This window comes from Hypanus sabinus, chromosome 16 (genome assembly GCF_030144855.1).
Source record: "Hypanus sabinus isolate sHypSab1 chromosome 16, sHypSab1.hap1, whole genome shotgun sequence".
Taxonomy (NCBI): Eukaryota; Metazoa; Chordata; class Chondrichthyes; order Myliobatiformes; family Dasyatidae; genus Hypanus; species Hypanus sabinus.
This window is the reverse complement of record NC_082721.1, coordinates 8,177,607-8,199,439: the sequence shown is the minus strand read 5'-3', so window position 1 is coordinate 8,199,439 and position 21,833 is coordinate 8,177,607. Positions and strand designations below refer to the sequence as shown.

Below are 21,833 nucleotides of genomic sequence, written 5' to 3'. Positions count from 1 at the left end.
TCTGTGACTGGCTAAGATGGTGCCAGGCATAGAGGGATGTTTGATGGGATTGGGAATCAACTAATTTTGTAAACAACCCTTGAAGGAAGAATGTGGAGATTTTAGAGAGGGTGCAGAAGAGGTTCACCAGGACGCTGCCTGGATTAGAGAGTGTGAGCTGTTAGGAAAAGTTGGACAAATTTGCGTTGTTCTCCCTAGAGTGTTGAAAGCTGAGGGGCAAGTCCATTTTACGAGAGTATAGTAGCAGCTTGGAATGAAAGGCCTTGATCAAGTGGATGTGGAGAGGATGCTTCCTATAATGGGAGAGTCTAAGACCAGAGAACACAGCCTCAGAATAGAGGGATGTCCATTTAGAATGGAGATGAGGAGGAATGTCTTTAGCCAGAGAATGGTGTATCTGTGGAATTCTTTGCCACAGGTGGCTGTGCAGGAAAAGTCATTGGGTATATTTAAGGGAGTGATTGATAGGTTCTTGATTAGTCAGGGCATGAAGGGAAACAGGGAGAAGGCAGGAGTTTGGGGCTGAGAGGGATGTGGATCAGCCATGATGAAATGGTGGAGCAGACTTGATGGGCCAAATGGCTTAATTCTGCTCCTAAATCTTATGGTCTCATGGTCTTATATCTATGGCTTAAAGATATATCAATAGAATTACACTGCTTGGTTACAGTGTACTACAGTAGCTGGTAATGACTGCTATTGATAGCCAATAACACAATAATATTTATTAGCCAATGATCTAAGGCAGTTCATTATCAAACTCTGGTCAAATTCTTCAACCTACAGAAAACAACCTTAATTACCCAAACCAGGCCAATAATGTACAGTATATAGTGATGCCAGAAAGTTCGTGAACCCTGTAGAATTTTCTCTATTTCTGCATAAGTATGATCTAAAATGTGATCAGATCTTCACACAAGTCCTAAAACTAGATAAAGAGAACCCAATTAAATAAATAACACAAAAAATTCTACTTGTTTATTTATTTATTGAGAAAAATGATCTAATATTACATGTATTTTTGGAAAAAGTATGTGAACCTTTACCTTCAGTAGCTGATGTGACCTCCTATACAGCAATAACTTCAAACAAATGTTTCTGGCAACTGATCAGTCCTGCTCATCAGCTTGGAGGAATTTCCAAAACATGTATTTTCTTCTTTTTAATCCATTCTGTTGATTTACTCTTGTCTTTCAGATCATTGTCTTGTTGTATCACCCAACTTCTATTAAGCTTCAAGGTAATGGACTGCTACCCTGACGTTATTCTGTAAATAATCTGGATACAATATTGATTTCATTATTCTCTCAATGATTTCAAGCTGTCCAGGACCAGAGGCAGCAAAGCAGCCCCAAACCATGATGCTCCTTCCATCGTGAAGGAATATGGATATTCCATGATGTTGGAATATGGATAATTATGAATGGTAAAGTCCTGTCTTTGAAATAGGAGGGTCACAGGTTTATGTTCCATTGGCTGTTGCATATATACATACTCAGCATTTTAGGAACAGCATCTTCCCCTCTACCATCAGGTTTCTGAATGGACCATGAACACTACCTCACCACTTGCTTGCTTTCTACAACAGCATCACTTTTTTTTTCATTTTTTTTGGACCGGGAGTAGCATCTCCAACACCATCACACTGAGCACGGGGGCCCCCCAGGGCTGTGTGCTCAGTCCACTGCTGTTTACTCTGCTGACCCACGACTGTGCTGCAACACACAGCTCGAACCACATCATCAAGTTCGCCAATGACACAACCGTGGTGGGTCTCATCAGCAAGAATGATGAGTCAGCTTACAGAGAGGCGGTACAGTGGCTAACAGACTAGTGCAGAGCCAACAACCTGTCACTGAATGTGAACAATACAAAAGAGATGGTTGTTGACTTCAGGAGGGCACAGAGTGACCACTCCCTGCTGAACATCGACGGCTCCTCGGTAGAGATTGTTAAGAGCACCAAACTTCTTGGTGTTCACCTGGCGGAGAATCTCACCTGGTCCCTCAACAGCAGCTCCATAGCAAAGAAAGCCCAGCAGCATCTCTACCTTCTGCGAAGGCTGAGGAAAGTCCATCTCCCACCCCCCATCCTCATCACATTCTACAGGGGTTGTATTGAGAGCATCCTGAACAGTTGCATCACAGCCTGGTTTGGAAATTGCACCAGCTTGGATCGCAAGACCCTGCAGTGGATAATGAGGTCAGCTGAGAAGATCATCGGGGTCTCTCTTCCCGCCATCACGGACGTTTACACTACAAGCTGCATCCGCAATGGAAACAGCATTATGAAGGACCCCATGCACCCTTTGTACAATCTCTTCTCCCTCCTGCCATCTGGGAAAAGGCTCCGAAGCATTCGAGCTCTCACGACCAGACTACGTAACAGTTTCTTCCCCCAAGCTATCAGACTCCTCAATAACCAGAGCCTGGACTGACACCTTGCCCTATTGTCCTGTTTATTATTTATTGTAACGCCTGCACTGTTTTTGTGTACTTTACGCAGTCCTGTGTAGGTCTGTAGTCCAGTGTAGCTTTCTCTATGTTGTTTTTTTATGTAGTTCAGTCTAGTTTTTGTACTGTGTCATGTAACACCATGGTCCTGAAAAACGTTGTCTCATTTTTACTATGTACTGTACCAGCAGTTATGGTTGAAATGACAATAAGTGACTTGACTTGACTTGACTTGAACTTATAGTATGATTTTAATGTATTTTATGGTACCGCTGCCACAAAACAAATTTCACAGCATATACTCATTTGTCACTTTATTAACTACTCTTGTACCTAATACAGTGGCCACTGACTGCATGTTCATGGTCTTCTGCTGCTGTAGCCCATCCATTTCAAGGGTAAACTTCTTGTGCATTTGGAGATGCTCTTCTGCAAACCACTGTTGTAACACATGGTTATTTGAGTTCCTGTTGCCTTCCAGTCAGCTTGAACCAGTCTGGCTATTTTCCTCTGATCTCTCTCATTAACAAGGCATTTTCACCCACAGAACAGCCACTTAATGGATTTTTTTTGTTTCTCGCATCATTCTTTGTAAACTCTAGAGACTTATCTGTGAAAATCTCAGGAGATCAGCAGTTTCTGAGATACTCAAACCATCCCATCTGGTAACAACAATCATCCCACAGTCAAAGTCAGTTAGGTCACATTTCTTCCGCATTCCAATGTTCAGTCTGAACAACAACGAAACCTCCTGACTATGTCCGCATGCTTTTATGCATTGAGTGGCTGCCACATGATTGGCTGATTAGAGATTTACGTTAATGAGCAGGTGTACAAGTGTAAGTAATAAAGTGGCCACTGATTGTCTGTCAGTGAGACGAAACTTTATTCTGATACTGCTTCTGCAGCTGATAGATTTCTCCTGTGCTGAGGATCATCCCTGACTTGGGTGAGAAAACATTGTCGTGTTGTAGAGTTCGAAACAAAACGTTTGTCCTGTAAAGAAACAGATATTCATGATTTTCTGTCCTGTTGGCAATTCTCTGCTCTGGCACCAGGACCCCACAGGACCTTGGGATAGGAATTTTGATCAAGCTCTTGGTTAGTTTTTGATTCACCATGTGCAATTTTTCAGGCATATCACGGCTTTCATGGTTGGCAGCTCATCTAGGGAAAGGAAAACTCTGATCTCAAACCTCTGTTGCCTTGCGGCTACACCCACTCACGGGGAAGGCTTCGGGAGTAAACGCTGAGGAAAAATCCAGAGCAGGATTTCCGAAGATAGTCCTGCATTGAGTTCAACTCCTGCGATGCCAAACTGTATCGGTCTCTGTCATTCCTTTGCATTCATCAGATGCCTGGAATCAAAATCAGGTTTATCATCACCAGCATGTGACGTGAAACTTGTTAACTTAGCAGCAGCAGTTCAATGTAATACATGATCTGGCAGAGAAAAATAATAATAATAATAAATAAACAAGTAAGTCGATTATATACATTGAATAGTTTTTTAAAAATGTGCAAAAACAGAAATACTGTATATTAAAAAAGAAGTGAGGTAGTGTCCAATGTTCATTTGGGAATTGGAACGAAGGGGAAGAAGCTGTTCCTGAATCGCTGAGTGTGTGCCTTCAGGCTTCTGTACCTCCTCCCTGATGCTAACAGTAAGAAAAGGGCATGCCCTGGGTGCTGGAAGTCCTTGATAATGGACGCTGCCTTTCTGAGACACACGCTTCCTAAAGATATCCTGGGTACTTTGTAGCTTAGTACCCAAAATGGAGTTGACTAGATTTACAACCTTCTGCAGCTTCTTTCGGTCTTGCACAGTAGCCTTTCCACACCAAACAGTAATGTAGCCTGTCAGAATGCTCTCCAAGGTACAACTATAGAAGTTTTTGAGTGTACTTGTTGATATGCCAGATCTCTTCCAACTCCTAATAAAGTATAGCTGCTGTCTTGCCTTCATTATGTCTACATCAGTATGTTGGGACCAGATTAGACCCTCAGAGATCTTGACACCCAGGAACTTGAAGCTGCTCACTCTCTCCACTTCTGATCCCTCTATGAGGATTTGTATGTGTTCCTTCATCCTACCCTTCCTGAAGTCCACAATCAGCTCTTTCATCTTACTGACATTGAGTGCCAGGTTGTTGCTGCAGCACCACTCCACTAGTTGGCATATCTCACTCCTGCAGCCCTCTTGTCACCACCTGAGACTCTACCAACAATGGCTGTATCATCAGCAAATGTGCTGGAGGTCAGTAAGTCAGTGTATCAGACACAGAACAGTTCATCACAGCAACAAATTAAACAGCCCATATCTGTGCCATACACTGTACCCATCTGAACTAATCCCATAGGTAAAACTTTCTATCTAAGATGAGGTCAGAAATTATCTGGTATGAAGGGGCTACTGAACAGGACTGAAAGAAGCTGCAGAAGGTTGTAAAAATCTAGTCAGCTCCATCTTGGGTACTAACCTACAAAGTACCCAGGACATCTTTAGGGAGCGGTGTCTCAGAAAGGGGAAGGGGAGTCTGCTGCTCGGGTAACCGCTTGCCCTATTGCTCTGGCTTGCATATTGACTTTGACAGCTAGGACATGCTTGACCTCAATCAACAGAGGCTATCATAGTGCAATTTATTCTGCAGGCAGTGGTAATCTGAGGAGAGGGACCCGAAGCCAGTAAGACGAAAGCAAGTACAGCTGGTCAGTATTTTAGTGGTGATGGAGTTTTGGAAGGAGAAAGTGAGTCTCAGTGGGTAGAGAGGTGTGAAGAGGAAGGGTGAAGGCTTGGGCTTATGTCCGGGAAGTTTTGACTGTGTGAACAACAGAGATAGCTGATTTCAATTGTGGAGCAAAACACTCTCTCAAGTCTTATTTTTGGAGATGTGCTGGAGGTCAGTAAATCAGTGATTCAGACACAGAACAGTTCAGCACAGCAACAAATCCTACAACCCATATCTATGCCAAACACAGTGCCCATCTGAACTAATCCCATAGGTAAAACTTTCTACGTAAGATGAGGCCAGAAATTGTTACTTCCACCCATCAAAATCCAGAGCAAATATCAGAGTAATTTTCTTGCCATTGTGAGGGGTAACAGTGAGCAAATAGTGATGCATTTACCTGTGTTGTTTGATGACTATCTTCAAGAAATGTGTCACTTTGCAAAGTTCTGCTAATGGGAAAGTCATGGCATCAATGCAGAGTTTTAATACATGGTGTTAATTCATTTCCATTTAAAAATGATTTGACTTACACACTCACGTACACGCACACACATGTGCATGCATGTGTGTGTATAAACATTTGCAAGTTTATTTTCCTTTCAAATAGTTGTTACTAACTTTTGAATTTGAGATCTTATCACTGAAGGTGTGTTCCGAAATTCTATATATTTTTTGAAAATTCTCACCATTTCCTTCCTGTACAGAGTATGAAGTTAGTTGGTGGTTTGTATTTTTCTCAAAACTTGTGTGCTTCACCTCAATAAATGATGAACAACAGTGGGCTCATGTAATGTGCATTTATAGGAAGATGTTAAGATAATTCCAGTTTAAAAGTCCTTTCTCGTGCAAAGTCCACCAACAAACTGGTGTTGGAGGCTTGACAGCATGTTCTCTTCTGTATATCTGTGGAAATGGAGAGTTTACTTCATTGAACACAATTTTAGGTAATGCACTCAAATTGTTGTCAAATAAATGGTATTTATACAACATTTACACACAGTCAGGGGTTCCCAAACTTTTTTATGATGTGGAGCCATACCATTGACCGAGGGGTCTGTGGACTCCAGTTTGGGAACCCCTGGACACAGTGGATATTGATGGTTTAGTATTTGAATTAATTACTGAGAACTTTGCTTTAACAGTGTAACCACAAGCTTGGTTGGAATATATATAGAATATGAAACTTGGTCAAAAATTGGCCCAGTCCCAGATAGCAGTGTTTCCTGTGATGGGTGGGTCATTTACTATGGGTTTCTGTAGGTCGCAGCACTAAATAATTTCCTTTGCATATATATACATATGTGTATGTGTAATGTGAGAAAAACTAGGCTGAAGAAATTTGTATCTGGAACAAATATTGTTGAGATGGTTCATGGTGAAGAAGAGAACAACAAACAGAAAGGAGGCATCAGTGAATTGACAAGAAGGCAAATAAATTCAGTTCAGAGAATGAGTGAGATAATGCATTGACGAAGAGCAAATGAGAGGAGAGTTCAGGAACAGTTATTACCCTTCACCATCGAGCTTCAAATCAGTGTGGACATCTTCACTCACCACAATACTGATCTGGTCATTGAATACAGCATACAAACCCACTTTCACGTCTTTACAACTCATGTTCTCAGTATTATTTATTTATTATTTTTGTATTTGCACACTTTGTCTTCTTTTGCACGTTGCTTGCTTGTCAGTCTATGTGTTTAGCTTTCATTGATTCCATTGTATTTCTTTGTTCTGTGGATGTTTGCAAGAAAATGAATCTTGGTAATATATGGTGACATATATGTAGTTTGATAATAAACTTACTTTGAAGTTTGAACTTTGGGAGATGATTGTGCCTTGTTAGAACTGTATAAAGTTGGAGTGAAGTCACTGCTAATGTTCTCATGTCTACATTTCTGGTCACTATCGGGAGAATGTCACTGCGCTGGAGAGGATACAGATAAACTTACACAGTTATTTCACAAAAAAACAAATTTCATGACATGTGAGTGACGATCAACTTGATTTTGTGTATGGGTCTCTATTGTGGACTGAGAGTGGGCAGGTAGAGGGGAATCATTGTTAGGAAAAGGAGAGGCGAGAGGGGAGGGAGCAGGAAGCTCCAGAGAGACATTCTGTAATGATCAATAAGCCAATTGTTTGGAATCAAATCACCTTGCCTGGTGTCTCAGAGTTGGGTGTGTCTGCACCCACTCCAGTCCCGACCTCTGGCACTCCTTTTCTGCCAGCTGTTCCACACCCCTCCCACTGTACTACACCCTCACCATTCCCAACGTCCTTCGCTCCTGCCAGATTTACAAACTTGCTCTTCGTTCCACATTGACAAATACAATACTGGGCAAAAGTGTTAGGCACCTTATCTATATACAGTATATGTGCCTAAGACTTTTGCACAGTAATGTATAAATACTTTGCTTATAAACTTTACTTTGACCTCACAAGAGAAGAGGAGTGAATAGAAGAGACACTAAAGAGATTGAAATAGTGCAGTAGCTGGTCTTAAGGCCGAGATAAGGTGCACATAGAGAGCATATTTCTTATAGTGGGAAAGTAATAGCACAGCCTCAGAATAGAAGGGTGTCCCTTTGGAATGGAGATGGGGGGGGATTTCTTTAGCCAGAGGGTGGTGAATCTGAGGAATTCATCGCTGCAGATGGCTTTGGAGGCCAAGTCATTGGGTAAATTTAAACCGGTGATTAGTAAGGGTGTCAAAGGTTACAGGGAGAAGGCAGGAGAATGGGATTAAGAGAATCAGAATCAGTTTTAATGTCACTGGCATATGACATGAAATTTGTTAACTTTGTGACAGCAGTACAATGCCCAATACATAATGAGATAGGGAAAAATGTGAATTATAGTAAGTATATACCCTGTATATGTTATATCAAATAGTTAAATTAAGTAGGTAATGCAAAAACAGAAATTTAAAAAAGTAGTGAGGTAGTGTTCATGGGTTCAATATCCATTCAGAAATTGGATGGCAGAGGGGAAGAAGCTGTTTCTGAATTGTTGAGTGTGTGCCTTCAGGCTTCTGTACCTCCTTCTTGAAGGTTAGTAAGTCAGCCACAATGGATCAGACTGGATGAGCTGAATGGCCTACATTCTTAAGGAACAATGTTATTCCTTGCCTTCACTGTCGCCATCAGATTTCTGAATGGTGGATAAACCCATGAAATCTAGGAACTAGAAATGACTCCCTTTAAATTGAATATTTAAATATGAATTACTCTGCAACAGTGTTCAAATAACTTGAGCCTACTATTAGCTGATAACACAATGTGGAAGTACAGTACGATCCTAATGATCCATCATGAATGTATTTGTTATAACTCAATTCTCTTATCACTGCATGAACCCCAACACCACACCTGCTGTAACATCGTGTACTCATAGCAACTGCAAACACAAGGGATTCAGCAGATGCTGGAAATCCAGCATAACACACACAAAATGCTGGCGGAACTCAGCAAGTCAGGCAGCATCTATGGAAATGAATAAGCAACATTTCCGCTCCATCTGCAAGAAGCAAGATTTCCCGGTGGCTAACCATTTTAATTCCTAACCCCATTCCCATCAAGAGATGTCAGACCATGGCCTCCTCTTCTTCCACAATGAGGCCACTTTCAGAGTGGAGGAGCAACACCTCAGTTTCCATCTAGGTAGCCTCCAACCTGATGGCATGAACATTAATTTCTTCAACTTCCAGTATTTTTCCCCATCCCCTTCCGTCCTCTTCAATTCCTCATTCAGGCCTCTTACCTCTACTCCTCACCTACCTATCACCTCCTCCTGGTGACCCTCCTCCTTCCCTTTCTCCCACGGTCCACTCTCCTCCCCTATCAGATTCTTTTTTCCACCTATTACCTTTCAGTTTCTTACTTCATCCCTACTCCCCTCCCCACCTGGCTTCACTATCAACTTCTACCTTGCCTTCTTTCCCCTTCCCCCTTCTTTTCTGTGAAGGACATCAACCTTAAAAGTTGGACCATAAGACAAGGAGCAGAATTTGGCCATTTGGCCCATTGAGTCTGCTCTGCTATTTCACCATGGCAGATCCATTTCCCAATCAACACCCATTCTTCTGCCTTCTCCCTGTAATCTTGGGCGCCCTCACTAATCAAAAACTAATCAGCATCCATTTTAAATATACCCAGTCCATTACTTTCACTTATTACCCTAAAATTAAAAAATACATTGACACTGCCTGACCTGCTGAGTTCCTCCCACATTTGTGTGTATGTGTGTGTGTGTGTGGGTGTGGGTATGTGTGTGTGTGTGTGTGTGTGGGTGTGGGTATGTGTGTGTGTGTGTGTGTGTGTGTGAATGTGGGTGGGTGAGTGTGTGTGTGTGTGTGGGTGGGTGAGTGTGGGTGTGGGTGTGTGTGTGTGTGTGTGGGGGTGTGTGAGAGAGTGTGGGTGTGTGTGTGGGTGTGGGTATGTGTGTGTGTGTGAATGTGGGTGGGTGAGTGTGGGTGTGGGTGTGTGTGTGTGTGTGTGGGGGTGTGTGAGAGAGTGTGGGTGTGTGTGTGGGTGTGTGTGTGGGTGTGGGTATGTGTGTGTGTGTGAATGTGGGTGGGTGAGTGTGGGTGTGTGTGTGTGTGTGTGTGGGTGAGTGTGGGTGTGTGTGTGTATGTGAGTGTGTGTGTGTGTGTGTGTGGGTGGGTGAGTGTGGGTGTGGGTGTGTGTGTGTGTGTGGGGGTGTGTGAGAGAGTGTGGGTGTGTGTGTGGGTGTGGGTATGTGTGTGTGTGTGAATGTGGGTGGGTGAGTGTGGGTGTGTGTGTGTGTATGTGGGTGTGTGTGTGTGTGGGTGTGTGTGTGTGTGTGGGTGTGTGTGAGTGAGTGTGTGTGAATGTGGGTGTGTGTGTGTGTGGGTGTGTGTGGGTGTGTGTGTGTATGTGGGTGTGTGTGTGTGTGTGTGTGTGTGTGTGTGTGTGTGTGTGTGTGTGGGTGTGTGTGAGTGTGTGTGTGTGTGTGTTGCGTTGATACCAACTGCAGTATAGACCATCATGATACATCTAATGCTGGAGGGAATGGGAGAACCATTACCAGCAAGCCCTCCTTAAAAATCGCCACCAAATCAGGATCATGTTTATTATCACAGAAATAAAGGCAAGAGATTCTGCAGATGCTGGGTATCTTGAGGAATGCACACAAAATGGAGGGACTTGGCATCACCCGTGGAAAGGTCAACATTTTAGGCGGAGACCTTTCGTCAGACACTTTGCTACTGTTACATGTTTGTTTTGGGGCGGCAGTACGAATCACAATAGACAATAAGTGCAGGAGTAGGCCATTCGGCCCTTTGAGCCAGCAATGCCATTCACTGTGATCATGGCTGATCATCCACAATCAGCTCCTGCCTTCTCCCCATATCCCTTGACTCCACTATCTTTAAGAGCTCTATCTAACTCTTTCTTCGAAGCATCCAGAGAATTGGCCTCCACTGCCTTCTGAGGCAGAGCATTCCATAGATCCACAACTCTCTGGGTGAAAAAGTTTTTCCTCAACTCCGTTCTAAATGGACTATCCCTTATTCTTAAACTGTCGCCTCTGGTTCTGGACTCCCCCAACATTGGGAACATGTTTCTGCCTCTAGCATGCCCAATCCTTTAATAATCTTATATGTTTCAACCTGATCCCCTCTCATCCTTCTAAATTCCAGTGTATACAAGCCCAGTCGCTCCAGTCTTTCAACATATGACAGTCCAGCCATCCTGGTAATTAACCTTGTGAACTTACACTGCACTCCCTCAATAGCAAGAATTCCTCAAATTTGGAGACCAAAACTGCACACAATACTCCAGGTGTGGGCTCACAGTGCCCTGTACAACTGCAGAAGGACCTCTTTGCACCCATACTCAACTCCCCTTCTTATCAAGGCCAACATTCCATTAGCTTTCTTCACTGCCTGCTATACCTGCATGCTTACTTTCAATGACTGATGAACAAGGACACCTAAATCTCGTTGTACTTCCCCTTTTCCTAACTTGACACCATTCAGATAGTAATTTGCCTTCCTGTTCTTCCCACCAAAGTGGATAACCTCACATTTATCCACATTAAACTGCATCTGCCATGCATCTGCCCACTCACCCAACCTGTCCAAGTCACCCTGCATTCTCCCAACATCCTTCTCACATTTCACACTGCCACCCAGCTTTGTGTCATCTGCAAATTTGCTAATGTTACTTTTAATCCCTTCATCTAAATCATTAATGTATATTGTAAATAGTTGCGGTCCCAGCACCGAGCCTTGCGGTACCCCACTAGTCACTGCCTGCCATTCTGAAAGGGACCCGTTAATTCCTACTCTTTGTTTCTTGTCTGCCAACCAATTTTCTATCCATGTCAGTATCCTACCCCCAATACCACGTGCTCTAATTTTGCCCACTAATCTCCAATGTGGGACCTTATCAAAGGCTTTCTGAAAGTCCAGGTACACTATACATCCACTGGCTCTCCCTTGTCCATTTTCAAAAAAAATTCCAAAAGATTAGTCAAGCATGACTTCCCCTTCGTAAATCCATGCTGACTCGGACCGATCCTGTTACTGCTATCCAAATGTGCTGCTTTTTCATCTTTTATAATTGACTCCAGCATCTTCCCCACCACCGATGTCAGGCTAACTGGTCTATAATTCCCTGTTTTCTCTCTCCCTCCTTTCTTAATAAGTGGGATAACATTAGCGACCCTCTAATCCCCAGGAACTGATCCTGGATCTATAGAACATTGGAAAATGATTACCAATGCATCCACGATTTCCAGAGCCACCTCCTTAAGTAACTTGAGATGCATACCATCAGGCCCTGGGGATTTATCAGCCTTCAGTCCCATCAGTCTATTGAACACCATTTTCTGCCAAATGTGAATTTCTTTCAGTTCCTCCGTTACCCTAGGTCCTCTGGCCACTATTACATCTGGGAGATTGTCTGTGTCTTCCCTAATGAAGACAGATCCAAAGTACCTGTTTAACTCGTCTGCCATTTCCTTGTTCCCCATAATAAATTCACCCATTTCTGTCTTCAAGGGCCCAACTTTGGTCTTAACTTTTTTTTAATCTTCACATACCTAAAGAAGCTTTTACTATCCTCCTTTATATTCTTGGCTAGCTTACCTTCGTACCTCATCTTTTCTCCCCGTATTGCCTTTTTAGTTATTTTCTGTTACTCTTTAAAAGTTTTCCAATCCTTTGGCTTCCCGCTCATCTTTGCTATGTTATACCTCTTCTCTTTTATTTTTATACTGTCCTATACTTCCCTTGTCAGCCACGGTTGCCCCTTACTCCCCTTAGAATCTTTCTGCCTCTTTGGAATGAACTGATCCTGTGCGATAAGGTACGGTAAGGAATGCAATCAATAGGCAGTGGAAAAGAGGAAGAGTGATATCTGATATCGGTTGGGAAGAAGCAGTTCCTAACATGATGATTCTGTGTCTTCTGGCTTCCCTGGTGGTCGTAAGGAGAAGATGGCATGACTTGGGTGGTGAAGGTTCACTGTAGTTTCTTCATCTCATTTCAAATCCTCCACTTCACTGACAGTAGTAAGTTCAAATTCATTGTCATCTGACTGTACATATATACAATCAGCGTTCCTCTAAACTACAGTGCACCCAGAAAAAAATATATATGACACATAGCACACAAACCCAAATTATGTTCGGTGTCAAAATATTACCATAAATAAATTAATAAAATAACTTGGTGGGTTTGAAAGCTCTCCCGGGTCTTTTTTCTCATGACTTGTAGATTTAATCGTCACAGTCCAAATATGGGACACAGCATGACGTCACGCCCTGGGATTCCTTCGCAGAGGTTCTTTACGGGATGGGTTGGAGTGTCTTCATAGTTACGTAGAGATTAACGTCGGCAGAAGTGTAAGTCGATTCTCTGCCACCTTTAAACCGTGCCAACGCCGGCCACGGTTTCTGCCCCGCAGTCACTAAACGACGGTTCCCCACTGTGAGTATTTACTGAAAAAGTTCCGTTAGGTTTCCAGTTCCACTTCAGTGAGCAGCTGGACCATCCACGAGCAGGACCCACTGAACGCCGACGGACTTGTACAATTCTGGAACTTCCCCTCTTTTCACCCTGCTCTCAGCTGGAAAGACGCGGAACTCCAACTGGGAGGGACAAAAAGGTGGGCGGCGAATGAATGGTTGATTTTCCGTAACCCGCCCCCACAGACCAAGATACTTTCTTTTTGATAAGTGAGAAGTAACGTGCGGGTAGTTGGACATCGGCAAGTGGGATTCAATGTGCTTCGCTCCCCGCACGGCGGGGGACGCTCAGGGGAGCTGAACTCCGCTCCAGTCGCTGCGCCTGAGGACCGACAGGGAGGCGGAAGACATTTGGCCCGTGTGCGGCGCTGAACCGCCGAATGGACCCCGTCTCTTCTCTTCCGCCGGAGTTGCCTTGAGCCCAAACGCCTCTCCCGCTGAGTTCGGGATCGCTTTGCCCGGAGGCACCAGCACTACGACTAAGTAAGTGTTACAGTTACTTACTACAGTAAGTCGTCCCTTTATACTTGCATCCTCCCGGAAGGCACTTTTTGAGAGTGCGGGAGAGTAGTGCAGACCGGTGACAGGGCGCACTGAGGGCCATTCGGCCCATAGAGTCTGTGCCGCCTCCGCGGCATGCACAGTCCACTGGAGGAACTCGGCGGTCCCGACCCTCAGATGCTGCTCGGTCCGGTGAGTTCCACCAATAGACTGTGTGTTGCTCCCGGCTCTGTGGAACGTGGGAAAGCCTGGGACAGGGAGACACAACCTCAGAATACACGGACAGAGAGGAGGAGGAATTTCTTTAGCCACAGGGTGGGGAGTCTGTGGAATTCATTATCACAGACGGCTGTGGAAGCAAAATCGTTGGATATATTAAAAATGGATGTCGATAGGTTCTTGCTTAGTAAGGGCGTCATAGCTGACGGGGAGAAAGCGGAGAGTGGAGTTGAGAGGGATAATAAATCAGTGATAAAGAAGTGGCGGAGCATACTCAATGGACCGAATGGCCTAATTTCTACTCCTATGCCTTATGGAATCCAGACCCTGTCTGGTCGTTCTTCCAGCAAGGAGGACACAGACTGACCCAGACCCCTAATGAATAGTACAATGGAACCAGTCTCTGGAGCAAACACTTGGATCCCACAGGTGACTCACCAAACATTTCTCATGTTTCATTTGCCAGAAACCTTCTGCCCTCGAGCTGTTAATGGGACCTGTCCTCTATGTATGTAGGCCTCCATAGTATCGATAGACCATAGATTTGTGCCTTGGAAAGTTTCCAGGGCGCAAGCCTGGGCAGGTTTTTTTTATGGAAGACCGGCAGTTGCCCAAGCTGCAAGTCTCCCCTCTCCACGCCACCGATGTTGTCCAAGGGAAGGGCATTAGTAGGCTATACAGGTGTCCCAGGTAGGCAGGTGGGTGAACAAGGTGTCCGCCATGTTGGCCTGCGTCACCATTGTATATAGAAGTTGGGCTCTTCTGCTGCATTTGTTGGTGAGAGTGCACTCGATATACTGTCTGGTACTGGTTATCTTAGTTTGGAAAGAGTTCATGATGTTGTCACAACTTGAGGGAGTAATTAGACAAGCTAGGACTTAATTCCTCGGAACATAAGAAATGGAGGAGTATAAAGTTACGAGGGGGCGAAGATACGTTGACAGCACTCAGTCTCTTTTCCAGGGAAAAGGAATCAGAACTAGAGGGCATAGGCTTAAAATCAGAGGGGGGAGATCTCACAGAGACCGGAGAAACTGGTAAATTTCTACAGGTGTGCCATGGGGAGCATTCAAACTGGTTGCATCTCTGTCTGGTATGGAGGGGCCACTGCACTGGATCAAAAGGTTGTAAACTCAGCCAGCTCCATCTCTGGTCTCCTCATCATCTAGGACACCTTTAAAGGGCAATACCTCAAAAAAGCAGCATACATTTATTATCAAGAATGTATACATCATAGAACCCTGGGGTTCGTCTCCTCACAGGCTGCTGCAAAAACAAAGAAACCCAATTAAACCCATTAAAAAAAGAAGACTGATACCCAGAAGTGCAGAGAGAGAGAGAGAGGGAGAAATATTGTGCAAATGATAAAAGTAAGCAATACCATTTACCGAGGGCCCTCAGACATGAAAGTCAGAGCAGCTGGAGCAAGCCCTCGGCCTCAGTTCAGCCCCGTTGTTCCCGTTGCCGAAAAGCAAAAGGATGTGATTTGTCACTTTTCATTGCCAAAATAAGATTATAAGCATGAGACACTCAGCAGATCAGACAGCATCTATGAAGAGGAATAAACAGTTAACATTTTGCACAAGATCCTTCATCAGGACATCTCTTCCATCTTTCAGTCCAGATGAAGGACCTCAACTTGAAACATAAACAGTCCACCTAGCCTATTGAATTCATCAGCCACCTGTATTTTGCCTTGTGTAGTGTTTGTGTACGGTTCTAGTCACCAAACTGTAAGAAGGATACAGTTGAGCTGCAGAGAGTTTAGATGAGGTTCATCAGGATGTTGGCCAGGTTAGAGGACATTGGTTATGTTGAGAGACTGGGTGCATTGGGTTATGGAGAGAAAGACTGAATACAATGGGTTTGGTTATAGGGAGAGAGACTGGATACAATGGGTTTGGTTATAGGGAGAGAGACCGGGTACAATGGGCTTGCTTATGGAGAGACCGGGTACAATGGGTTTGGTTATGGAGAGACCAGATGCAATGGGCTTGCTTATGGAGAGACCGGGTACAATGGGTTTGGTTATGGAGAGACCAGGTGCAATGGGCTTGCTTATGGAGAGACCAGGTACAATGGGTTTGGTTATAGAGAGACCAGGTGCAATGGGCTTGCTTATGGAGAGAGGGACAGGATGCAATGGATTTGGTTATGGGGAGAGACTGGATATAATGTTGTTTGTTTCCCTCCATTGATGCTACCTGTCCTTCTGAGTTTGTGTGTTGCTTTGTATATAATGGTTCTGCTTTCCTTGAGAGATTGAGCCTGAAAACCATCCTGATAATGGTGTGTAAAATTACAACAAGTAGTTAGTAAAATTATCGGGTAGTTAAATCTTTTATTATGATTTGGTGTCAGGAACGAGAATCAGTAGGTTTAGCTGAGAGTGTTTTGATGTGGCACCTTTTCAAATGCCTTTGTATGATTTCTTGAAACCTACTTTCCATTTCGCTCTTATCAAAATAATCTTGTTGAGCATAAATTATCTATCACATGACCAGTGGAGTTTGGTTGTTTTGCTTATTGGCTTCCAATGGCCATGGTGGAACTTCTTTACTAGTTCCTTCTTACTTTGTTGTCACAGATTAGAAAATGAGAGAATAGAGTTGGTGTGGAGGAGATTTGCCAGGATGCTGCCTCGACTAGAGAGTGCGTCTCATGTTGTTCAAGCTGGGCCTCTCCTCTCTGTAACAAAAGAGAATGAGGGGTACAGGTCTGCATTAAAGAAGCACAGATCAAGTGGGTAGCTGGAGTCCTTTTCCCAGGGCGGATATGGCTAATAATAGGAAGCATAATGTTTAAGGTGATTGGAGGGAAATATATGGTTGATGTCAGAGGTAGGGTGTTTCACACTGAGTAGTGGGTGTGTGGAATGCGCTGCCAGGGGTGGCGGTAGAGGCAGATACATTAGGCATATTTTAAAAGCTCTTAGATAGGCACAGAGGTGATAGAAAATGGAGTGCTTTGTGTGAGGGAAGGGTTAAATTGATGTTAGATCGGGTTGGAGGGTCTGTACTCTGCTGAACTGTTCTAGGTTAAAAGTTAGCTGCTTTTTATCTCCATTGTAACAAAGAAGTTGTACTGCAGCACAGATACAGGCCCTTCGTCCTTCTGGACTGTGCCAAACTATTGGTCCGCCTACTCCCATCGATCGGCACCTGGACCGTAGCCCTCCGTACCCCTCTCGTCCAGGTACCTATCCAAACTACTTTTAAATGTTGAAACAGGACACACGGCCAACACTTCCAATAGCAGCTCATTCCACACTCTCATCACCCTCCGAGTGAAGAAGTTCCCCCTCAGATTCCCTTTAAATATTTCACCTTTCACCCTTAACCCATGACCTCTAGTTCTAGTCTCACCTAACCTCTGTGGAAAAAGCCTGCTTACATTTACCGTATCAATACCCCTCATAATTGCTGTTATTTTCCAATTTTCATGGAACCTTCTCTGAATTTGGGCATGATGGAAAATCAAAACCGGCTTATTAACTTTCCTTTGGGCTCTTCTTTTAAGATCGAAGGATGAAGCCCATCAGGACCTAGAAAACTGTCAGCCCTCACTTCCAACAGCTCAGTGGCTCTGCTCTTGGTGATTGTAGTTTGTTCACGAGCCTCCTTCTCTCACTCTTCCCGATTTACTGCTACGTCTGTGATGTTGACTGTATTCTCACATGGTGAAGAATGGGCAAAATATTTTCTCCTTTCATGAGGGGTCAGCCGGAGACCTGCTCCCAGGATGGAAATGGCTAATATGAGGGGACAGAAGGTCTTTTTCCTTTTGGAGTTGAGGAGGATGAGAGGTGACTTGATAAGAGGTGTACAAGATGATAAGAGGCACAGATCAAATTGCTATCTCGAGGTGTTGGCCCAGGGATGAAATGGCTAATGGAATGGACATAATTTCAAGGTGATTGGAGGAATGTATGGGGGCGATATCCGAAGTAGTTTTTTTTTTTACACAGGGTAGTTGGTACATGGAACATACTGCTGGGTACGGAGGTACAGGCGGATACATTAGCTTTCAACAGACTCTTAGATCCGCACATAGATGAAGGAAAGAGGAGGACTAGATAAGAGGGAAGGGTTAGGTTGACTTTAGGTCGGCATAAGATTATGGGCTGAAGGGCCTGTACTGTGCTGAATTGTTCTGAGTTAATTGGTTTCTGTCTCCCTTCTTTTTGAACAAAGGAAGTTACTTAGAGTCATAGAACACTGCAGCACAGAAAGAGGTCCTTCAGCAGATCTAATCTGTGCCAAACTATTGATTTGTTTGACATTTTAGAGGCTCTGTTATGTGCAGGTGGATAAAAGAAAAATAGAGGTCTATGTAGGAGGGAAGGGTTTGAATGATCTTGGAGCAGGTTAAAGTGTAGGCACATCATCGCAGGCTGAAAGATCTGTACTGCACAATGTTCTATCTGTCATTCCCATCAGACCGTAAGACATAGGAGCAGAATTAGGCCATTCAGCCCATCAGGTTTGCTCAGCCACTTGAATCATGGCTGATCCCGGATCCCATTCAACCTTGCACATCTGCCCTCTCACTATATCCCTTGATGCCCCAACCAATCAGGAATCTATTAACTTGTGTTTTGAATATACCCACAGACTTGGCTTCCAAACCTCTCTGTGGCAAAGATTCACCACTCTTTGACTAAAAAAAAATTCCTTCTTACTTCTGTTATAAAAGGTCAGCCCTCAATGTTGTGGCTGTGCGCTCTTGATGATGATACACCCATCAGAGGAAGCATCCTCTCCACATCCACCTTATCTAATCCTTTCAACATTAGGCAGGTTTCAATGAAATCCCCACACATTCTTCTGAATTCCAGTTAGTACAGGCCCAGAATTGCCAAACACTTCTCATATGTTAACCCCTTCGTCCCCAGAATCATCCTCATGAATCTCCTCTGGACTCTCCCTAATGACAACACATTCTTTCTGAGATATGGGCCCAGAACTGATGACAATACTCCAAGTGCATACTGACTACTGTCTTATAAAATTTCAGCATTATCTCCTCGTTTTTATATTCTATTCCCCATGAAATGAATGCCAACATTGCATTTGCCTTCTTTACCACAGACTCAACTGGCTAATTAATCTTCTGGGAGTGTTGCGCGAGGACTCTTAAGTCCTTTTGCACTTCTGATATTTGAACTTTCTCCCCATTTAGATAATATTCTGCACTATTGTTCCTTTTACCAAAATACATTATGATACATTTCCCAACACTGTATTCACCTGCCACTTTTTTACCCATTCTTCCAATTTGCCTAAGTCCTGTTGCAATCGCATTGCTTCCTCAGCACTACCAACTCTCCACCTACCTTCATGTCATCCGCAAGCATTACCACAAAGCCATCAAGTCGTTGACTTTGTTGAATCAATGCTAATTTTTAAACATCTCTTTCTGAAGTATCCATTGAAATTCTTTCCATTTTTATCCCCAGTTTTATGCTGTACACAAATTTTTTTCATCCTTATCTTTCACTCCTCTTCATCTTACCTGTGTGCAGTTGCCTGGTTTTCTTGAAATGTTATTCTATCTTTAACTGTTTTGGCTAGACACAGATGGTGAGTCCTACCTTTGGAATTTTAGATCTTTTTGGATTGCATCTATTTCTGAATCAGAGTCAGAAGGAGTTTAATATCACCGGCATTTGTTGCGAAACTTGTTGTTATGTGGCAGCAGTCCAATACATAACAAAAACTGTAAAATACAGTAAGAAATATAACCATATTAGAATCACAGCACGGAAACAGGCCATCTCGGCTCTCCTAGTCCGTGCCGAACTCTTAATCTCACCTAGTCCCACCTACCCGCACTCAGCCCATAACCCTCCACTACTTTCCTGTCCATATACCTATCCAATTTTACCTTAAATGACACAACTGAACTGGCCTCTACTACTTCTACAGGAAGCTCATTCCACACAGCTATCACTCTCTGAGTAAAGAAATATATATAAGAAATATATATAAATATATAAAAATATTAAGTAAGTATTGAGGTAATGTTCATGGGTTCAGTGGCCATCAGAAAATTGATGGCAGAGGGGAGGAAGGTATTCCTGAAACATTGAGTGTGTGCCTTCAGGCTCCTGTACCACCTCCTTGATGGCAGCAATGAGAAAAGAGCATGTCCTGGATGATAGATATCCTTAATGATGGATGGCAGCTTATTTTGGATCCTGTGTTGTGCCCCCCACCCCCATACCAGATGGTGATACATCCAGTCAGAATACTCTCCACAGTACATCTGTAGATATTTGCAAGTTCTATTTTGTGTGTTCTGAAAGAATTCTTAAGCTTGTGTTTCTGTATCTTAAGCAAGAACTAACTGCTGGTGACTCTCACTGGGTAGGGTAGCATTTGTGGAAGGAAGTGGACGAATGGTGTTTCCAGGTCAGGCCCTCAATCTGGACGGTTACCACGTGTTGATGGTTGGATCCCTTTACCATGTCACAATGTCTGGATCTACTTCTTTGTCCTGAGGGTTGACAGTATCTAAGTTTCTAAAGCTAATTTAGACTTTATTCTTCTCTCTGTAATATGGAATGTAGAATTAAATTATTTCTTGACCTGTGCGACATACTTCTCTTTGAAGTGAAGAAAAATAAGACATGGCCTTGGTCAGACCCCACTTGGAGAACTGTGCTCAGTTCTGGTCGCCTCACTACAGGAAGGATGTGGAAACTATAGAAAGGGTGCAGAGGAGATTTACAAGGATGTTGCCTGGATTGAAGAGCATGCCTCATGAGAGTAGGTTGAGTGAACTCGGCCTTTTTCCCTTGGAGCAACAGAGGATGAGAGGTGACCCGATAGAGGTGTATAAGATGATGAGAGACATTGATCATGTGGATAGCGAGAGGCTTTTTCCCAGGGCTGACATGGCTAACATGAGGGGGGCATAGTTTTAAGGTGCTTGGAAGTAGGTATGAGGGGGATGTCAGAGGTAAGTTTTTCACACAGAAAGTGGTGGGTGTGTGGAATGCACTGCTAGCGACGGTAGTAGAAGCTGGTTCAATAGAATCTTTTATGCGACTCTTAGATCGGTACATGGAGCTTAGAAAATTAGAGGGCTATGTGCTAGGGAAATTCTAGGCAGTTTCTAGAGTAGGTTACATGGTCGGCACAACATAGTGGGCCGAAGGGCCTGTAATGTGCTGTAGATTCCTATGTTCTATGTTCCATGTGACGTGATATGAAGGGATATGGGGAGATGCTGGAGACTGGGGCTGAGAGGGAAGTGGATCAGGCATGATGAAATGGTGGAACAGACCCGGTGGGCCAAATGGCCTAACTCTGCTCCTATATCTTATGATAGGAGTGTACAAGGTGATAAGAGACGCAGACAGAGTTGTCAGCTAGAGATATTCCCAGGGCAGAAATGGCTAATATGAAAAGGCATAATTTTAAGGTGATTGGAGGAGAGTATAGACAGAGGTCCGAGGTAGAAGGCAGTGGTGAGTGCATGGAATGCCTACATGGTGACGATAGTGCGGACATTTTATAGACACATGGATGAAAGAAAAATTGAAGGGCATATTTTTAAAAATGTATTGCAATGTACTGCTGCCAGTTAACAACAAAATTCTCAACATCTCGAGTGCTATTAAAGCTGATTGAGATTCCGTTTCTGATCACATGTTATGGTGAATTGCAGAGTGCCCTAGGATGATAACAGGTTAATCAGCTTGAACTCTGGCCTCTCCCCTGACTCTCACTTTTTTAATAATGGTGTAAGCAGAAACAGGATATAAATGAGGCAATCTGCCAAGGAGCAGAACAAAAAAGTGAAATAAGAAACTTGGCTTGCTTTGAAAGGCAGGATCTCTGATTTGTATGTTGTGGAAATCTTGGTCATGAACTTGAACAACAATCTCATTCTTTGCTGTGATGCTGGACAGAGTATTGAATCG

At 43.6% G+C, this 21,833-nt stretch overlaps 1 protein-coding gene across 5 annotated transcripts in view; it reads left to right on the top strand.

Moving 5' to 3' along the window:
* LOC132405975 (phospholipid-transporting ATPase IC-like) overlaps positions 1-21,833 on the top strand; it is a 175,376-nt gene that overhangs the window by 30,503 nt on the left and 123,040 nt on the right. For 2 of the 5 annotated variants that reach the window (XM_059991062.1, XM_059991058.1), the window contains exon 1: positions 13,081-13,666. The exons of the other annotated variants lie outside the window; for them this stretch is intronic. The gene's annotated coding sequence lies outside the window, so the exon portion shown is untranslated. Of the gene's footprint in view, positions 1-13,080; positions 13,667-21,833 lie in introns of those variants that run through there. 5 annotated transcript variants of the gene reach the window in all.